The sequence below is a fragment of the Oryx dammah genome, unplaced genomic scaffold (assembly GCF_014754425.2).
Source record: "Oryx dammah isolate SB20612 unplaced genomic scaffold, SCBI_Odam_1.1 HiC_scaffold_17, whole genome shotgun sequence".
Lineage (NCBI taxonomy): Eukaryota > Metazoa > Chordata > Mammalia > Artiodactyla > Bovidae > Oryx > Oryx dammah.
In genome coordinates this window covers 1,328,476-1,348,482 of record NW_024070201.1, presented here as the reverse complement: position 1 = coordinate 1,348,482, position 20,007 = coordinate 1,328,476, and positions in this window count along the sequence as shown.

The window sequence follows — 20,007 nt, the reverse complement described above, 5'->3', positions numbered from 1 at the left end:
TTTATTACCATATCTCTAAATAGCATGCTTATTTTACTTTACCTGTTTCCAGTTTGAGGCATTTCTTTAATTTCTAATATAAAACTTTGTTCTGCTGCTTCCCAGCCATTACACTTTTCCGTCCTGCTCCCCTTTTCCCAGTGTATGTACTTAAGTGCTTTCATTATTGACTGTGATTAAGAGTGTATGCACGACTGAGATTATGTAACACTGTACAGCTAAGTGATATGTTACTCTTACCCTGTACTGCCTTTTTATTTCCTTGACTTAATAATTAACTTTGTGTAGGTTTCTGTGTACTTATTGCTAATTAAACCCAAAACTCTACATTCAGACATACCAGTTGTGTATCACTTTTCATCCATCTTGAAGAAGTTGCTCCTGAAGCAGTAATCTGTTTTGTCCATTCTGAACTTTTTGCCTTCTGTGGCTAGTGCACAGCTGTCATCCTGGGATCTCTTTTCACCATCGTCCTAGGAATTACTTCTGTCTCCCTTATGTTGGCGGCTCACCAGGTGGCTCAGTGGTAAAGAATCCACCTGCCAGTGCAGGAGATGCAGTTCAGTCTCTGGGTCAGGAAGATGCCCTGGAGGAGGAAATGGCAACCCACTGCAGTGTTATTGCCAGGATGATCCTGTGGACAGAGGGGCGTAGAGGCCATAGTCCAAGAGTCAGGCAAAACTAGCACACACCCCTGTATTGGGTTCCCTGTTGGCCCATTTTCTGTGTCTCATGTCCTAAGATTTACTGCTTCATTTGTGTGAATCATTATCAAGTAACTTCTTGAGAACAAAGGGAGTATAGAGATACATTTTTTCACAGAGTGATATAGGAGATCTAATTTCTTCTTACAGATTATGCCATTCAGTTCCCCCACCAAAGCACCCTGTATTTGGTGTCGCCAGTTTTTGAGTCGAGCTGGGCTGGACCACAGCACTGTTTCATATCCATATTTTGCTGAGTCTAGAACCATTCTTTGCATTGTACCATACTGCCCAGTATTGATAGCTTCATTGGTTTTTGTTAATATTTTCCTACCTAGGAACTCTGATGGATTGACTTTTTTAAATGAATCTGTGTGTGTATGTGTGCACATAAACATATTCACGTATCCTGTGCTCTTCAAACTCAGGAATTTAATACATTTGGATATATTTTCAATTAAAATATTTGTCATCGTTACTACTAAGTATCTGAAACTCAGAAACTAGATTTGGGTAACTAAATAGCCCCTCGCTGACTGAAGTATTGCCATCTGAACTTACAGCTCGAGATTTATATGTGTGTATGTTTCTGTATATGTTTTTATGTATGTATATACATATATGTATACCTAAATATATTCATCTTTGATCAAAAATATGCATAAGGATAATTCCATCTAGTACTTGCACTTCCCAGGTAGCACTAGCAGTAAGGAACTGCCTGCCCATTGGAGGAGACATGAAATGCAGGTTCAATCTCTGGGTTGGGAAGATCCCCTGGAGAGGGGCATGGCAACCTACTGCATTTGCCTGGAGAATCCCATGGGCAATGGAGCCTGGCAGGTTACAGTCCATTCGGTCGCAAAGAGTTGGACACGACTGAAGCAACTTAGCAGTAGCAGCAGTTCTTAATCAAATTATAGGAAAAAATATGCCACCAGAGTTCGGGAATTTGAGGTTGGCAGAAGTCTTTGCACATAAAATAATATCTTTTGTCTGTCTTATAGCATCTATGTTAGAATACCTATCTTCCATTTTGCTTCACATGTATCAAGTCCTCATAACTGTGCAGGGTAAGTCCTAGTATCCCTTTTACTGGTGGGTAAAATAAGGTACAGAGATGTTAAGCAGTTTACTAATAAAGTAAATGGAATTATATAGTGGACTCCACATTTGAACCAGGTAGCCTAGTCCCAGGGTCTGAATTGAACTGTACTGAAATTCAGTGATAGGCTGTAAAGAATGAAAGTGATCCTGGGGCAAGGATGATAGAGCCTGGGAGCCTTAATTTGCAGCTTTTGCTGATTTCATTAAATAATGCCAGGTCACCAACACCTAGGTTTATCACTGTCTTGATATATTTGCCTCAAATTTTTTATCCCAAAGATAGTGCCTAAGAGCTCCCACCCCTGAAACCAAGCAGAACCATGTGGGGCTCCTGGGCATGGAAGCCTTCCCATGCTTCCCATTTCCTGTTTGTACCGTATAGACTTCAGCCTCCGTGACCTCTGAGTTCCAAAGGACAGGTTCAAACAGTTGGTAATCAAGGAATGGAGGGAATGCAGAGACAGGAGGAATAATTAAACAGTAGTGTGCAGGGTCATGATTCTGCCTCAAGTGTTAGACATGACGAGCTCTTCCACAGAACTAAAACCCCCAACAAGTGGGAGATGTTTATTACTTGCGCCTTCTTTATTCCAGAGAAGGTCACAGTTTGAGAACAACAAGCTCATCAGAAGACCACCTGAGGCCAGATTAAAGCAATACAGGCCATAAACATAACTCTGATCCTCTTCTCAGCAATCCTACCCTTGAACCATTGCTATAAAACTCTTCACCAAATCCTGCCTGACTTGGGGCACACAGTTTTGAGGGCATTACCCAGCAAGGCAATAAAGCTCTTCTTTTCTACTTCACCCAAAACTTTGTCTTTGAGATTCAATTTGGCACTGATGCACAGGGGCTGAGTTTTGATATCACCCCCAGTCCTATTCCTTTTTCTCTCTCCTTGTATCCACTTGTAGTTTTATGGACTTAACTACTTGTGTATGCGTCCATAGTCTGTGGATAATGTTAGATACTTCCAGCCTATCTTTTCCTATTAGAATTGAAACATCAAGATTGGATGTCTTCAAAGTGGCAACAGTATGAGAATAATCAGCTCACTCAATTGAATTATACCTACCCTTGAGGCATCCCAGATGGTGCTAGTGGTAAAGAACCTGCCAATACAGGAAACAAGCAATGAGGATTCAATTCCTGGGTCAGGAAGATCCCTGGAGGAGGGCATGGCAACCCACTCCAGTATTCTTGCCTGGAGAATTCCTTTGACAGAAGAGCCTGGGGGCTACAGTTCATAGAGTCACAGAGTCAGACACGACTGAAGTGACTTAGGATAGGGCACCTGGAGGCATTCATTTTTTATCTAAATTTTTGGAAAGAGTATGATGGAAGCAATACAGATAATAAGTAGAACGTAAACTTGCCCAACTTTTAAAAAGGACAGCAGAAGAGCTTTCTTGCCTAGGAATAAGCAGTCACAGTTCCTTCAGGATCATTGTTCAATGTAAAAATTAAATAGGAGCCAACATTAAGAGGACAAAAAGTGAAATTTGTTGAATACTTAATCAGAAGTAGAGCCTAATGCTTGGCATAATGGCTACCTTTGCAAGTCACCTTCAAGAAAGCACCTATGTGCTAGATATAAAGCCACTCTTCTACCAGCCTGGAGCTCAAGTAGTAGGTTAGTGGAAGCCCAGCGTTTTGGTGATCCCATCACTTCATGGCAAATAGATGGGTAAACAATGGAAAAAGTGTCAGACTTTATTTTCTTGGGCTCCAAAATCACTGCAGATGGTGACTTTAGCCATGAAATTAAAAGCCGTTTGCTCCTTGGAAGAAAACCTCTGACCAACCTAGACAGTGTATTGAAAAGCAGAGACATTACTTTGCCAACAAAGGTCCATCTAGTCAAAGCTATGGTTTCTCCAGTAGTGATGTATGGATGTGAGAGTTGGACCATAAAGACAGCTGAGCACCAAAGAATCATGCTTTTGAACTGTGGTGTTGGAGAAGAATCTTGCGAGTCCCTTGGACTGCAAGAAGGTCCAGCCAGCCCATCCTAAAAGAGATCAGTCCTGTGTGTTCACTGGAAGGGCTGATGCTGAAGCTGAAACTCCCAATACTTCGACCACCTGATGTGAAGAACTGATTTGAAAAGACCCTGATGCTGGGAAAGATTGAAGGCAGGAGGAGAAGAGGGTGACAGAGCATGAGATGGTTGGATGAATAGGAGTTTGAGTAAGCTCTGGGAGTTGGTGTTGGACAGGGAAGCCTGGCGTGCTGCAATACATGGGGTCACAGAGTCAGACATGACTGAACAACTGAACTGAACTGAACAGTACACTGCATATCTGTTTGTACTTGGCACCCTGTCTGTGCTTTTCCCAGTGCCTTAATAAGGAACCCTGAAAACCTGGCCATCTAACTCTACTCCACCCTTCACCCTGCTCAGTACCCAAGAAATTGACTTCTATGCATTATAGTAACCGGAATTCCTTTTCCTTGGTAGAGTATTGCAAATGGGCAAAGCCATTAGGAGAAGACTGGGTGGAAAGGGAAAGAGGCCAAGGAGTTTATGCTTTTGCCTCTTCTCATGCAGTGATTTGGAAATGGCTGTATTTCTCCAGATTACAGCTCCTGATGTAGCCCAAAAGTAGATCTCATAGGTTCAGCAACTGCTTTTTCCTTACATTTTCTTATCAGTAGAAACATGGTGCTTTTGCTTAACCCAGGCTGCTTCACCAACTCTTGTAGTGTCCTTTACCCTTGCCTGCACTCTTTGTTCACTCCATTCCCGTTTCCTGGTGCAATCCTGTATACTATAGTCATTTGTACCACAACTAGCTCTAGGAAGCAGAGCCTGAGTGTAGGGGAAATGATGTTTGTGGCAAGAGGTGATTTCACCTTTGTTCATATCATTCCTAATGGTGTTGCAGGGTGTTGGAGAACAATGGGTTAAGAAGGTTCAGTCACTGGCGTTCAGTCACTGTGGTCACGGTGGGGATTACAGAGGTTGTGAGAGCTAGTCGTTTGGGATTTTTATTTCTTGGCTATGCCACATGGCACGTGAGATATTAGTTCCCTGACCAGGGATCAAACCTGTACCCTCTGCAGTGGAAGCACAGAGTCTAAACCACTGGAGCGCCAGGGAAGTCCTGGGCTAGTCTTTTTGAATGTCCAGGAGATAGGCACAGGGTAAAGGATAAATTGAAAGCAAGTGTGAAACTTCAGAAAATTTAACTGTGGCAGCTTTAGAGGAATATCTTGTCCTTCGCAGTTGACAGAAGGAATCCTTCCTCTTTGAGGGAAACAGTCTTACTCCCAAGAAAATAAAGCTTTCAGTGACTTCACCTAAGAAAATTCTCTCAGAGGATATCAGGGTCTACATCTGCCATCCACCTTTACACTCTGGAAAACAATAAAATGCCAGCATATCCCAAATGAGTAGAAGGTTGAGCCCAAGAAAAGGCACCTGTACAAGATATTACCACTTTGCATTGGTAGGAGTCTGCGAAATAAGTATGGAAGTGGATTCTAAGGGTTCACACCAGGAGTGTGACATAGGATAGGCCAGGGTTATTGATACTGGTGTACTCACATGGGAAGTGTGATTTAATGTATTGGCTTGAAAAGCTGGGAATGATAGCAGTATAGACACAGTAGCTGCCTACAGTCAGCTCGGTGGAAATGTCACAACGTTTGGAAGGGTCCAGAGTCTTAGGGAAATGGGAATGTGAGCTTGCTCATTACCAAAAACTTGGTTGCTTGCAAGAAGACAAATGTATTCTCTCACACTTCTGGAGGCCAGAAGTCTAAAATCTGGGCTGAGATTAAGGTGTCAGCAGGACTATACTCTCTCCGGTGGCTCTAGGGCTCCAGGGGAGATCAGTTCCTTGCCTCTTAGCTTCTGGGGGCTGCCAACATCCCTCAGCTGGTGTTCACATCACTCAAGTCATTGTCTTCAAGGACACATTGCCTCTTCTTTAGCACGTGTCAAATCTACCTCTGCCTCTATCTTACAAGGATGGTTGTGACTGAATTTACAGCCCACTCAAATAATCTAGGACTCAAATTCCTTAAACTAAGTCATATTTATGGGGGTTTTTTTTGCCATATAAATTAAATTCACAAGTTCCAGGGATTAGGGATTGCTATTTTGGGGACAGTTATTCAATCAATATACTATTATATAGTGAATGGTTTAATTATCATACATCTATACCATGGGATACCAACTCAGCAATAAAAAGTAATAAACTAAAAAAAAAAAAAAATGAACTATTGATACACATTACAATATGGGTAAATGACCAGAAAATTGCACTGAGTGAAAAAAAACAGTTATGAAAGTATACATAGTATATATATTTACATTTATATATATATATATATACACACACAAGCTGGAATCAAGATTTCCAGGAGAAATATCAGTAACCTCAGATATGCAGATGATACCACCCTTATGGCAGAAAGTGAAGAGGAACTAAAAAGCCTCTTGATGAAAGTGAAAGAGAAGAGTGAAAAAGTTGGCTTAAAGCCCAACATTCAGAAAACTAAGATCATGGCATCTGGTCCCATCACTTCATGGGAAATAAATGGGGAAACAGTGTCAGACTTTATTTGGTGGGGGGCCTCCAAAATCAGTGCAGATGGTGATTGCAGCCATGAAATTAAAAGATGCTTACTCCTTGGAAGGAAAGTTATGACCAACCTAGATAGCATATTCAAAAGCAGATATATTACTTTGTCAACAAAGGTCTGTCTAGTGAAGCCTATAGTTTTTCCAGTGGTCATGTATGGATGTGAAAGTTGGACTGTGAAGAAAGCTGAGCGCTGAAGAATTGATGTTTTTGAACTGTGGTGTTGGAGAAGACTCTTGAGAGTCCCTTGGACTGCAAGGAGATCCAACCAGTCCATTCTAAAGGAGATCAGTCCTGGGTGTTCTTTGGAAGGACTGATGCTAAAGCTGAAACTCCAATACTTTGGCCACCTCATGCGAAGAGTTGACTCACTGGAAAAGACTCTGATGCTGGGAGGGATTGGGGGCAGGAGGAGAAGGGGACGACAGAGGATGAGCTCTCTGGATAGTATCACCAACTCGATGGACTTGAGTTTGAGTGAACTCCGGGAGTTGGTGATGGACAGGGAGGCCTGGCGTGCTGTGGTTCATGAGGTCGCAAAGAGTCAGACACGACTGAGTGACTGAACTGAACTGATATACACACATATATATAAAGGATTTATATAACATCCTTTAAATGATGAAATTCTAGAAATAGCAGATTAGTGACTGCCAGGGTATAAAGAGGTGCTGGGGACAGGAAGGAGGAAGGTATGGCTGCAGTAAGACACAAGGGATCCTTGTTGAGATGTTAATGTTATGTAGCTTGATTGTATCAATATCAAAATTCTGATTGTAATATTATTCTATGGGCTTCCCTGGTGGCTCAGAATTAAAGCATCTGCCTGCAATGTGGGAGACCTGGGTTCAATCCCTGGGTCAGGAAGATCCCCTGGAGAAGGAAATGGCAACCCACTCTAGTATTCTTGCCTGGAGAATCCCATGGATGGAGGAGCCTGGTGGGCTACAGTCCACGGGTCGCAAAGAGTCAGACACGACTGAGCAGTTTTGTATGCATAGTAAACAGGATATCTCTAGTATTTTACAGCTACATATGAATTTCCAATAATGTCAAAATAAAGTGCATAATTTAAAAATATCCTACTCAACAACTAAAAAACAAGCCAATCAAAAATTGGGAAGAAAATCTAAACAGACATTTCTCCAAAGAAGACATCTGGATGGCCAATAGGCTATAAAAAGATGCTCAATATAGCTAATTATTAGAGAAATGCAAATCAAAATTACAGTATATCACTTCACACCAGTCAGAATGGTCATCATTAAAAAGTTTACAGATAACAGGAGAAACAAAATGGCAGAGGCGTAGGTGACATGGAGTACATCTCTCCACTGATGCATCAGGAATGCACCTTCAGACACAGAAGCTTTTGCAGGACACCAGCTGAGAGCAGGCAGGAATCCTTGACCACTGGAAAGGAATGTATAGACCCTTGCAAAATTTGGCAGAACAAATGAAGGAGGAGAAAAACCACAGAGTGAGCAGGACTGATCCTATACCTGGTAGATGGGGGAAATGAAACTGCAATTGTTTGGGACACAGGAGAAGCATTTGAGACTGTTCAAGAGTGCAGCAGTGATCTGCGATTGGCTGAATGGAATGAGAACAATACAGACAGTCTTGCCACATCTGTACGTACCCTGGAAAAGGATGCAACTCTCCTGGAATGCGCAGCGGCTGGGAGCTGAAGCCCTAGGAATTGAAGAGCAACCCCAGGACAAAGTCTGCTGTTGACTGTAGGAAGACTGCCCAAGGGGATATTAGAGAGGTAATCACCATGAGAAATGCCTTTGGGCAATGCTGCTGAGTTACACACAGAGGGTGGGGCCATCACCATCACCTTTCTGCCCACATGCCAGCACCAGCAGCTGACCAAAACAGAAAGACCTCAGACAGGGTGGTCCCTGACACACCAAGAAATGGAAAAGAATCTAAGCCGAGGGGGAGGGAGGGTTAAGTGCCTAATGAAGGACCCCAGCCACAGGGCCACTTAAGTGCCTCACATGCGAAGCAATAGAAAAGGACCACAGCTGGGGGGGGGGGTGGGCATCTTAACTGCCTGAATGCCTCAAGCAACAGAGAAGGACCAGCCAGGGAGGTTCCTTGAATGCCAGCTGTCAGTTCAGTTCAGTCCCTCACTCATGTCCGACTCTTTGCGACCCCATGAACCACAGCACTCCAGGCCTCCCTGTCCATCACCAACTCCCAGAGTCCACCCAAACCCATGTCCATTGAGTCGGTGATGCCATCCAACCATCTCATCCTCTTTCATCCCCTTCTCTTCCTGCCCTGAGTCTCAGACTCAACATCAGGGTCTTTTCCAGTCAGTTAGTTCTCCACATCAGGTAGCCAAAAGTATTGGAGTTTCAGCTTCAACATCAGTCCTGCCAATGAACACCCAGGACTGATCTCCTTTAGGATGGACTGGTTGGATCTCCTTGCAGTCCAAGGGACTCTCATGAGTCTTCTCCAACACCAGAGTTCAAAAGCAGCAATTCTCCGGTGCTCAGTTTTCTTTATAATCCAACTCTCAAATCCATACCTGACCACTGGAAAAACCATAGCCTTGACTAGACGGAACTTTGTTGACAAAGTAATTTCTCTGCTTTTTAATATGCTGTCTAGGTTGGTCAGAGCTTTACTTCCAAGGAGTAAGCGTTTTTTAATTTCATGGCTGCAATCACCATCTGCAGTGATTTTGGAGCCCAGAAAAATAAAGTCAGCCACTGTTTCCACTGTTTCCCCATCTATTTGACATGAAGTGATGGGACCGGATGCCATGATCTATGTTTTCTGAATGTTGAGCGTTAAGCCAACTTTTTCACTCTCCTCTTTCATTTTCATCAAGAAGCCCTTTAGTTCTTCTTCACTTTCTGCCATAAGGGTGGTGTCATCTGCATATCTGAGGTTACTGGTATTTCTCCTGGCAATCTTGATTCTAGTTTGTGCTTCCTCCAGCCCAGTGTTTCTCATGATGTACTTTGTATATAAGTTAAATGAGCAAGGTGACAATGTACAGCCTTGATGTACTTCTATTCCTATTATGAACCAGTCTGTTGTTCCATGTCCAGTTCTAACTGTTGCTTCCTGACCTGCATACAGGTTTCTCAAGAGGCAGATCAGGTGGTCTGGTATGCCCATTTCTTGAAGAATTTTCCACAATTTCTTGTGATCCACACAGTCAAAGGCTTTGGCATAGTCAATAAAGCAGAAGTAGATGTTTTTCTGGAACTCTCTTGCTTTTTCAATGATCCAGTGGATGTTGGCAATTTGATCTCTGGTTCCTCTGTCTTTTCTAAATCCAGCCTGAACATCTGGGAGTTCATGGTTCATGTATTGCTGAAGCCTGGCTTGGAGAATTTTAAACATTACTTTACTAGTGTGTGAGATGAGTGCAATTGTGTGGTAGTTTGAGCATTCTTTGGCATTGCCTTTCTTTGGGATTGGAATGAAAACTGACCTTTTCCAGTCCTGTGGCCAATGCTGAGTTTTCCAAATTTGCTGGCATATTGAGTGCAGCACTTTCACAGCATCATCTTTTAGGATTTGAAATAGCTCAGCTGGAATTCCATCACCTCCAATAACTTTGTTCGTAGTGATGCTTCCTCAGGCCCACTTGATTTCACATTCCAGGATGTCTGGCTCTAGGTGAGTGATCCCACCATCGTGATTATCTGGGTAGTGAAGATCTTTTTTGTACAGTTTTCTGTGTATTTTTTCCACCTCTTCTTAATATCTTCTGCTTCTGTTAGGTCCTTACCATTTTTGTCCTTTATTGAGCCCATTTTTGCATGAAATGTTCCCTTGGTATCTCTAATTTTCCTGAAGAGATCTCTAGTGTTCCCATTCTATTATTTTCCTCTATTTCTTTGCATTGATTGCTGAGGAAGGCTTTCTTCTCTCTTCTTGCTATTCTTTGGAACTCTGCATTCAAATGGGTATATCTTTCCATTTCTCCTTTGCTTTTCACTTCTCTTCTTTTCACAGCTGTTTGTAAGGCCTCCTCAGACAACCATTTTGCTTTTTTGCATTTCTTTTTCTTGGGGATGGTCTTGATCTCTGTCTCCTGTACAATGTCACGAACCTCCATCCATAGTTCCTCATGCACTCTGTCTGTCAGATCTAGGCCCTTAAATCTATTTCTCACTTCCACTGTATAGTCCTAAGGGATTTGACTCAGGTCATACCTGAATGGTCTGGTGGTTTTCTCCACTTTCTTCAATTTAAGTCTGAATTTGGCAATAAGGAGTTCATGATCTGAGCAAGTCAGCTCCCAGTCTTGATTTTGTTGACTGTATAGAGCTTCTCCATCTTTGGCTGCAAAGAATATAATCAATCTGATTTCAGTGTTGACCATCTGGTGATGTCCATGTGTAGAGTCTTCTCTTGTGTTGTTGGAAGAGGGTGTTTGCTATGACTAGTGCATTTTCTTGACAAAACTCTATTAGTCTTTGTCCTGCTTCATTCCACATTCCAAGGCCAAATTTGCCTGTTACTCCAGGTGTTTCTTGACTTCCTACTTTTGCATTCAAGTCCCTTATAATGAAAAGGACATCTTTTTTGAGTGTTAGTTCTAGAAGTTCTTGTAAGTCTTCATAGAACTGTTCAACTTCAGCTTCTTCAGCGTTTCTGGTTGGGGCATAGACGTGGATTATTGTGATATTGAATGGTTTGCCTTGGAAACAAACAGAGATCATTCTGTTCTTTTTGAGATTGCATCCAAATACTGCATTTCAGACTCTTTTGTAGACTATGATGGCCACTCCATTTCTTCTGAGGGATTCCTGCCCACAGTAATAGATATAATGGTCATCTGAGTTAAATTCACCCATTCCAGTCCATCTAGGAGTTCGCTGATTCCTAGAATGTCGATGTTCACTCTTGTCATCTCCTATTTGACCACTTCCAATTTGCCTTGATTCATGGACCTAATATTCCGGGTTCTTATGCAATATTGCTCTTTACAGCATTGAACCTTGCTTCTATCCCCAGTCCCATCCACAACTGGGTGTTATTGAAGCACGGCAGCTACGACAGCAAAGAAGCGCAGCTGAGAGGAGCTGCCCCACGTCCAAGGTAAGAAGCAGCGGCTGCGCTTTACTGGAGCAGCTGTGAAGAGATACCCTACATCCAAGGTAAGACAAAGCCAAGTAAGATGGTAGGCACTGAGAGAAGACTTCAGAGGGCAGACAGACTGAAACCACAATCACAGACAACTAGCCAATCTGATCACATGGACCACAGCCTTGTCTAACTCAGTGAAACTAAGACATGCCGTGTGGGGCCACACAAGACAGATGGGTCATGGTGGAGAGGTCTGGCAGAATGTGGTTCACTGGAGAAGGGAATGGAAAACCACTTCAGTATTTTTGCCTTGAGAACCCCATGAACAGAATGAATAGTATGCCAGCTGTCAGAGGCTAGAAAAAGACTCTTAATAGTACCATAGCTGAGGCAGCTGAGGCAGCTGGCATCCAGCACACTTGGTACCACCAGGGTCCCTGCAGTCCAACATCTGCACCACCTCCACACTCAGTCCTCACTGGGCAAGTCCTCCAGGGCAGCCTCAGGTGTAAACTCCTGTGGATAATCCACATGCAGAATAGAGATTGAGAGGGTAACAGGCAGGAATCTAGGGTTCTCCAAATGGGGGATATAGGCAGCAAGTGTCAGAGATTTTTTTATCTCTCTCTTAAATGGCAGGAGGTGTTATAGCCAAATGCTCCAGGAAACAAACCCACTCAGAAGGACAGTGTGGATACTGGAGTGCAGTTTATTACACAGGCGGGTCCGAGGCAGAGTTTCCTCTTTAGCCAGGGACCCCGACCAACTTTTGTGAACCCCTTACATACCTTAAGTGTACTGCTCAGGCCCACATCCCCAAATTCCTTAAGCTTAGCCTGGAAAATGTTAAAGGGAGATACAATCAGGTTACAGCCATGATTCATAATCAGAAAGGTCAGCTGGTTATACTTTGTAACCTACACCAATAGGTGCTATAAAGATTATGAAGGTGAATGACTACACAGGGGATTATTACATTCTTTCTGGCAAAGGGAAATCTTGGTATGGGATCTGGTGTCTATCAGGCTGGGAGGTCTGTTCTGTCATAGGTATGTGATCTCCATGGCCTCCAGGCACATAGTCCAAAGTTCACTGGGAATGTAAGATGGATTTTCCTTCCTTTTCAAAATGAAGTCAGTTCAGCCTGTTCCTTTCCTCCTTCAGAGGAAATAAACTACAAGTGTTAGATTTTTTCCCCTTCTCTATAGAAATTTAAAAAGAGGTTTCTTTTAAAATTATGTGTTGCCATGACAACACCCAGTTCCACCTGAACTTAACTTTTCTCAAACCTTGAGCTAACCAATGTGTTTTTCTTATGGAAATGTTTGTCTTAAGCTATGTTAATGAGCTATGTATTTATCCTAGACCCTGTCTTCAAGTTGCTTCTGCCTAAGACTCAAAACCAACTTGACAAACCAGTATGTTTTACTCATACAAACGTTCCCTTAAGTTATGTTAATAAGACAGTATTTGCTTGGAAACCTGCCTTTCTTCAAGATTCATGTCAGTCATTTTATGGCCTGGGACACCACTCACCTTGTGCCACTGTTATCTCGAAATGCATGTTGTGGGTGAGGGGCCTGGTGCCATCCTCTGAGTTTTGAGACATTTCCTTTCTCCAATTAGCAGCATGCTAGTAGCTATATAAGGCTTCTCGGTAAGATGGTAAAGCATCTGCCTACAATGCACGAGACCCAGCATCTGGCTAAAGACTAGCAGGGAAGCACTCTTTCTGTCCATTTCTGATGTCTATGTCAGAAGCTTTCTCTATCTCCTTTATACTTTATAAAACTTTATTACACAAAAGCTCTGAGCAATCAAGTCTCATCACTAGCCCCAGATTAAATTCTTCTACTCTGGAGGCCAAGAATCCCAGCATCTTTCACAGCTCAGCAACAACCTTTCAAGATAAAAACACAATTAAAATGCAGGGGCAGTGGGGCTAAGGAGGAGGAGCAAATACCTTCCCACCAATTGTACAAGCTGCAGATTAAATCCACACACTAGGCAGACTCTGTGTCTATGAAAGAACAATGAGAGTTCCCACAAAAGGAAACGCACGAACTCTGGCAACTGTGGACATTGAAGGCAAGAACACCCAATGGTAGGACAAGATTAGAGTCTGAGCTGTTCCCACAGTAGGTCCAGAGACCACGCCAGTACTGGAGGGATCCCTAAGGAGATGCAGGTGGTCTGTGACAGTGAAGGAAAGGACACTGATAGCTGAGATCTGAGAAAAATATTTATCATTCTTTTATTTTGATTTGTTCTATTATTGGTTCTGGATTCTTTTTCTTTTTCCCCTATTGCTGTGGTTGTTGATTTGATTATTCCTATTAACTCTACTTAGTCTTTTGAGAACTTCTTTTTAATCACACTTTCTATTTCTTTCATATGCTTGTGAGAGAGTTAATTCTTAGGTAGGTTGATAAGGAGTCCAGGGCCCTCAAGGAGAAAGGGGTCTAGGGCTCTCAAGGAGGAGAAAAGGACAAACATTTTTTTCTACATTACTTTGTCTTAGTCACATAAGATGTTTATTCTTAAACTCTGAGTTGTTATGACAACAATTTTTAAGACTAACTTTCCTTCAGCTCAGAGCTAATGATTACACAACAAAACAACTCATCTTGCTCAAGGATATGTTTTTCCTTAAGCTCTGTACTAATGATTTTATAAGAACAATGTATCTTGAGGATATGATTGTCCTTCTTAAAAGAACATTCTGACTAATCTTAGATGATCTTGTTATCTTAAGATGTATGTTGTACCAGTGGGTCTGGTAAGACATTTCTATTGCTAGTTCTAATCTTGTTAATTTAATATGTATGTTGTGGGAGTTCAGTTCAGTTCAGTACAGTCAATCAGTTGTGTCCGACTCTGCAACACCATGAACTACACAATGCCAGGTTTCCCTGTCCATCACCAACTCCTGGAACTTGTTCAAACTCATGTCCATTGAGTCAGTGATGCCATCCAACCATCTCATCCTCTGTTGTCTCCTCTTCCTGCCTTCAATCTTTCCCAGCTTCAGGGTCTTTTTCAGTGAATCAGTTCTTCACATCAGGTGGCCAAAGTATTGAAGTTTCAGCTTCAGCATCAGTTCTTCCAGTGAATATTCAGGACTGATTTCCTTTAGAATGGACTGGTTGGATCCCCTTGCAGTCCAAGGGACTTTCAAGAGTCTTCTCCAACAATACAGTTCCAGACCATCAATTCTTTGGTACTCAGCTTTCTTTATCATCCAACTCTCACATCCAGACATAACTGGTGGAAAAACCATAGCTTTGACTAGACAGACTTTTGTTGGCAAAGTAATGTCTCTGCTTTTCAATATACTGTCTAGGTTCGTCACAGCTTTTCTTCCAAGGAGCAAGTGGCTGCAGTCACCATCTGCAGTGATTTTGGAATGCAAAAAAATTAAGTATCTCACTGTTTCCATTGTTTCCCCATCTATTTTCCATGAACTGATGGGACCAGATGCCACGATCTTAGTTTTCTGTATGTTGAGTTTTAAGCCAACTTTTTCACTCTCCTCTTTTGCTTTCATCAAGAGGCTCTTTAGTTCCTCTTCACTTTCTTCCGTAAGGGTGGTGTCATCTGTGTACTGGCGTCATTGATATTTCTCCCGGCAATCTTGATTCCCACTTGTACTTCATCCAGCCTGGCATTTTGCATGATATACTTTGCATATAAGTTAAATAAGCAAGGTGACAATATACAGCCTTGACGTACTCCTTTCCTGATTTGGAACCAGTCTGTTGTTCTATGCATCATGTGGGTGTCGTCCCCTGGTCTCCATTGGCCGGTGGCATCCCTGGGTGGAGCAATGCCCTCAGTCCCTGAACAGGGGAAGCTTGGTGCAGCAGGTTGTGCGTGTTAGGGCCATGGGGGCCACCGGTATGCAGTGGGAGAGTGTTCTCCCAGGTTGGCTGTAGCTCTGGGTATAGGCACCAGTGGGCACAACCAGTTCTAATTGTTGCTTCTTGATCTGCGTAGAAGGCAGGTAAGGTGGTCTGGTATTCCCATCTCTTTCAGAATTTTCCATGGTTTTTTATGATCCATGCAGTCAAAGGCTTTGGCGTAGTCAATAAAGGAGAAGTGGATGTTTTTCTGCAACTCTCTAGCTTTTTCTATGATCCAGTAGATGTTGGCAATTTGATCTCTGGTTCCTCTGCCTTTTCTAAATCCAGCTTGAATATCAGGAAGTTCACTGTTTATGTACTGTTGAAGCCTAACTTGGAAAATTTTGAGCTTTACTTTGCTAGTGTGTGAGATGAATGCAATTGTGCATAGTTTGAACAGTCTTTGACATTGCCTTTCTTAAGGATTGGAATGAAAACTGACCTTTTCCAGTCCTGTGGCCACTGCCGAGTTTTCCAAATTTGCTGGCATATTTAGTGAAGCACTTTCACAGCATCATCTTTTAGGATTTGAAATAGCTCAACTGGAATTTCATCACATCCACTAGCTTTACTTGTAGTGATGCTTCCTGAGACCCACTTGACTTTGCCTTCCAGGATGTCTGGCTCTAGGTGAGTGATCACACCATTGTGGTTATCTGGGTTGTGAAGATTTTTTTGTACTGTTCTTCTGTGTATTCTTGCCACCTTTTTAAAACATCTTCTGCTTCTGTAGGTTCTTTATTATGAACATCTTTGCATGAAATTTTCCCTTTGTATCTCTAATTTTCCTGAAGAAATCTCTCATCTTTCCCATTCTATTGTTTTACTCTATTTCTTTGCATTGATCACTGAGGAAGGCTTTCTTATCTCTCCTTGCTATTCTTTGAAACTCTGTATTCAGATGAGTATATCTTTCCTTTTCTCCTTTGCCTTTCACTTCTCTTCTTTTCTCAGCTGTTTGAAAGGCCTCCTCAGACAGCCATTTTGCCTTTTTGCATTTCTTTTTCTTGGGGATGATCTTGATCACTGCCTCCTGTACAATGTCATGAACCTCCGTCCATAGTTCATCAGGCACTCTGTCAGATCTAATCCCTTGAATCTATGTGCCACTTCTACTGTTGGAGTGGGTATGTTAAAAAGATATAAGGCCTTGACCATACTAGCATGCGGGACAGTCTCCATCTACGTTCTGATGTCTATGGGAGAAGCTTTCTCTATCCTCTTTGACTATAATAAAATTTCTGAGTTTTATCGCACAAAAGCTCTGAGTGATTAAGCCTGGTGCCCAATCCCCAAACTGAATCTTCTTCAGAGATCACAAATCCAACATCATTCACCATAAGATGTCACTTCTACCACTACACTGGCCTTTTGTAGTTCTCTGGGGATATTTTTTCTTTTCTTAAATTAAAAAATATATATATATTTTTTGGTTTGTTATTTTCATTACTGTTCTTTTCCTGCTGTATTTTTTTAATATATATAAATCTTTTAAATGTAATTCTATTTAACTTTGCTTTTCTACTTTTCCTTTCTTTCATTCTCTATCTTTCTTTTTTCCACCATGTTTGTTAGTTTTGTGGGTGTTTGGTTTTTTTTTTTTGCTTTATTCCCCAGTTGGCACTCTGCTTGGTTTTGTTTTCCAGTTTGTGTTTTAGTTAGTTTTTTTTTTTTTTTCCTCAATATCATTTTTAGTATTCTTTCCTTGCCAGATCACTCTCTTGTACTTTTTCTTTGTACTATTTTGGTTTTGTTTGTGTGTATGTATGTGAGTGTATGTGAATTCCATTATTTTTTGTTATTTTTCTGATTTTGTATTTACCATTTGCCTGGGGTTCATCTTTATTTCTTGTTTTCGTATGTTTATTTTAACTCCCTTTAATGACATAACAAATGACTTGTAGAATCACAGTTCCCCAGCTAGCGATCAGCCCTGAGTCTTTGGATTGGGTCCTGGACCCAAGACCCTAGACTGACAGAGAACTCCTAACCCTCAGTTCAGTTCAGTTCAGTTCAGTTCAGTTCAGTTGCTCAGTCGTGTCCGACTCTTTGCGACCCCATGAATCACAGCGCGCCAGGCCTCCCTGTCCATCACCAACTCCTGGAGTTCACTCAGACTCACATCCATCGAGTCTGATGCCATCCAGCCATCTCATCCTCCGTCATCCCCTTCTCCTCCTGCCCCCAATCCCTCCCAGCATCAAAGTCTTTTCCAGTGAGTCAACTCTTCACATGAGATGGCCAAAGTACTGGAGTTTCAGCTTTAGCATCATTCCCTCCAAAGAAATCCCAGGGCTGATCTCCATCAAAATGGACTGGTTGGATCTCCTTGCAGTCCAAGGGACTCTCAAGAGTCTTCTCCAACACCACAGTTAAAAAGCATCAATTCTTCAGTGCTCAGCTTTCTTCACAGTCCAACTCTCATATCCATACATGACCACAGGAAAAACCATAGCCTTGACTAGATGGACCTTTATTAATCAGTGAGAACTCCCGTGAAGGCCTCCACAAGTTTACAAGACCCAGCATCACCCAACTGCTGGGAGCAGACAGTGTAAGATGCCTCACAAAAAAGAGAAGCAAGACAAAAACACAAACCTGATCATTAGCCCGCAGGGTTCCCATGGACAGCTCAAAACATACTATGTCACTCAGCCCTGCTTATCTGAGGGGAAAAAAAAAATTCACCTTTTCCTACCAGAATGCAGGCACAAGTCCCTCTCAATACAAATCCTACACAAACCACTGAACCAACCTAACCCACCAAGGTCAGAAACCAAAATGAAGAAGGAATATGACCCTAAAGCCTAGGAAAAGGAGACCTCAAGAACTGTAAGTTAGAAAAAAAATGAAAGGACAGAAAAATATTATGCAAATTAAGGTACAAATTAGAAACTCACAAGGCCAAATAAATGAAGAGGAAATAGGCTAACTACCAAAAAGCAGAGTAATGTTAGAAAAGATCATCCAAAACTTTGAAAATAGAATGGAGAAAATGAAAGAATAAATTAACACATTTAACAAGGACCTAGAAGAAATAAAGAATAAACAAACAGAAATGAATGACACAATTAAAAATAAAAATACTTTAGAAAGTAAAAATTTTAAATACTTAAAAGTATTTTTAAGTATTAAAAATTAATACTTAATTTTAGAATTAAGTATTGAAATTACTTAATTTTGAAATTAAAAGTACTTTAGAATGAATTGATAGCAGAATGACTGAGGCAGGTGAAGGATTTAGTGAGCTGGAAGATACAATGGTGGAAATAACTACTGAAGAGCAGAAAAAGGGAAAAAAATGAAAAGAATTGAGGATAGCCTCAGAGACCTGTGAAACAATATTAAATGCACTAACATTCAAATTGTAGGGGTTCCAGAAGAAGAAGAAGAGAAAAAGAAAAGGTCTGAGAATATTTCTGAAGCGATATAGTCAAAAAATTCTCCAGCATGGGGTAGGAAATAGTCAATTGAGTCCAAGAAGCGCAGAGAGACCCATACAGGGCAAACCCAAGAAGAAACGTGCTGAGACACATAATAATCATACTAACAAAGACTAAACACCCAAAAAAAGAATATTAAAAGCAGCAAAGGAAAAGCAATAAGTAACATACTAAGGAAACCCCAAAAGATTAACAGCTAATCTTTCAGCAGAAATTCTTCAGGCCAGAAGGGAATGGCAGGATATATTTAAATTACTGAAAGGGAAAAATCTACAACCAATATTACTCTACCTGGCAAGGATCTCATTCAAAATTTATAGAGAAATCAAAAGGTGTACACACAAGCAAAAGTTAAGAGAATTTAGCGTCACCGAACTAGCTTTACAACAAATGTTAAAGTGACTTCTATAGGCAGGAAACACAAGAGAAGGAAAAGACTGACAAAAACCCAAAAGCAATTAAGAAAATGCCATGGACTGTGCCCTCACAGGGCACCTGGGAGCCCAAGTGACTTAGACTCCCCTGTGGTATATCAACTGTGAGAGCTCCCCACACACACCAGTAGCATTTGTTTGCAGTGTCCCTCCCTCTCCACAGTACAACTGAGCAAGTGAGCCTGAATAAGTGACCACTTTCACCTCGTCATGTCAGGGTGGAAATCAAACACTGAAAAGAGACGTGCAAGCAGAGGAGGCCAACCTAAGCAAAAAAATAAAAATAAAAAAGAAGGAGGAATCGCCCCAGAGGTGGCAGGTGCAACAGATTAAAATCCTGCAGTTAAGCTGAGACTGTGCATCTGAGGGGCACCTGTAGACTTTGAGAACAAGTACAAGCCAGAACAATGGACTGACTCTACACTAACAAGAGCTCCAGAGACATTCCTAGATATATTGGAAGAATTTCTGAGTAGGCAACTCGACTGGAGAAGGAAAATGGAGGAATCACATGAACATCCACCTCACTACTACCATATATATCCCCATGCCTCATTAAAAAATTTCAAAAAATTATTTTTAATTTTTAAAAATGTTATTTTCTTTCGTTTTTTATTCTATTTTTCCTCCCTTTTTTCTCCTTTCCTCCCCTTCTCATTTTCTTTTTTCCTTCAAACTGTTATAATATGGTTCTTTATTACTCCTTTAACTTTTTTTTAATACCCTATTTTTACCTTTCTAAAAATAAAAGA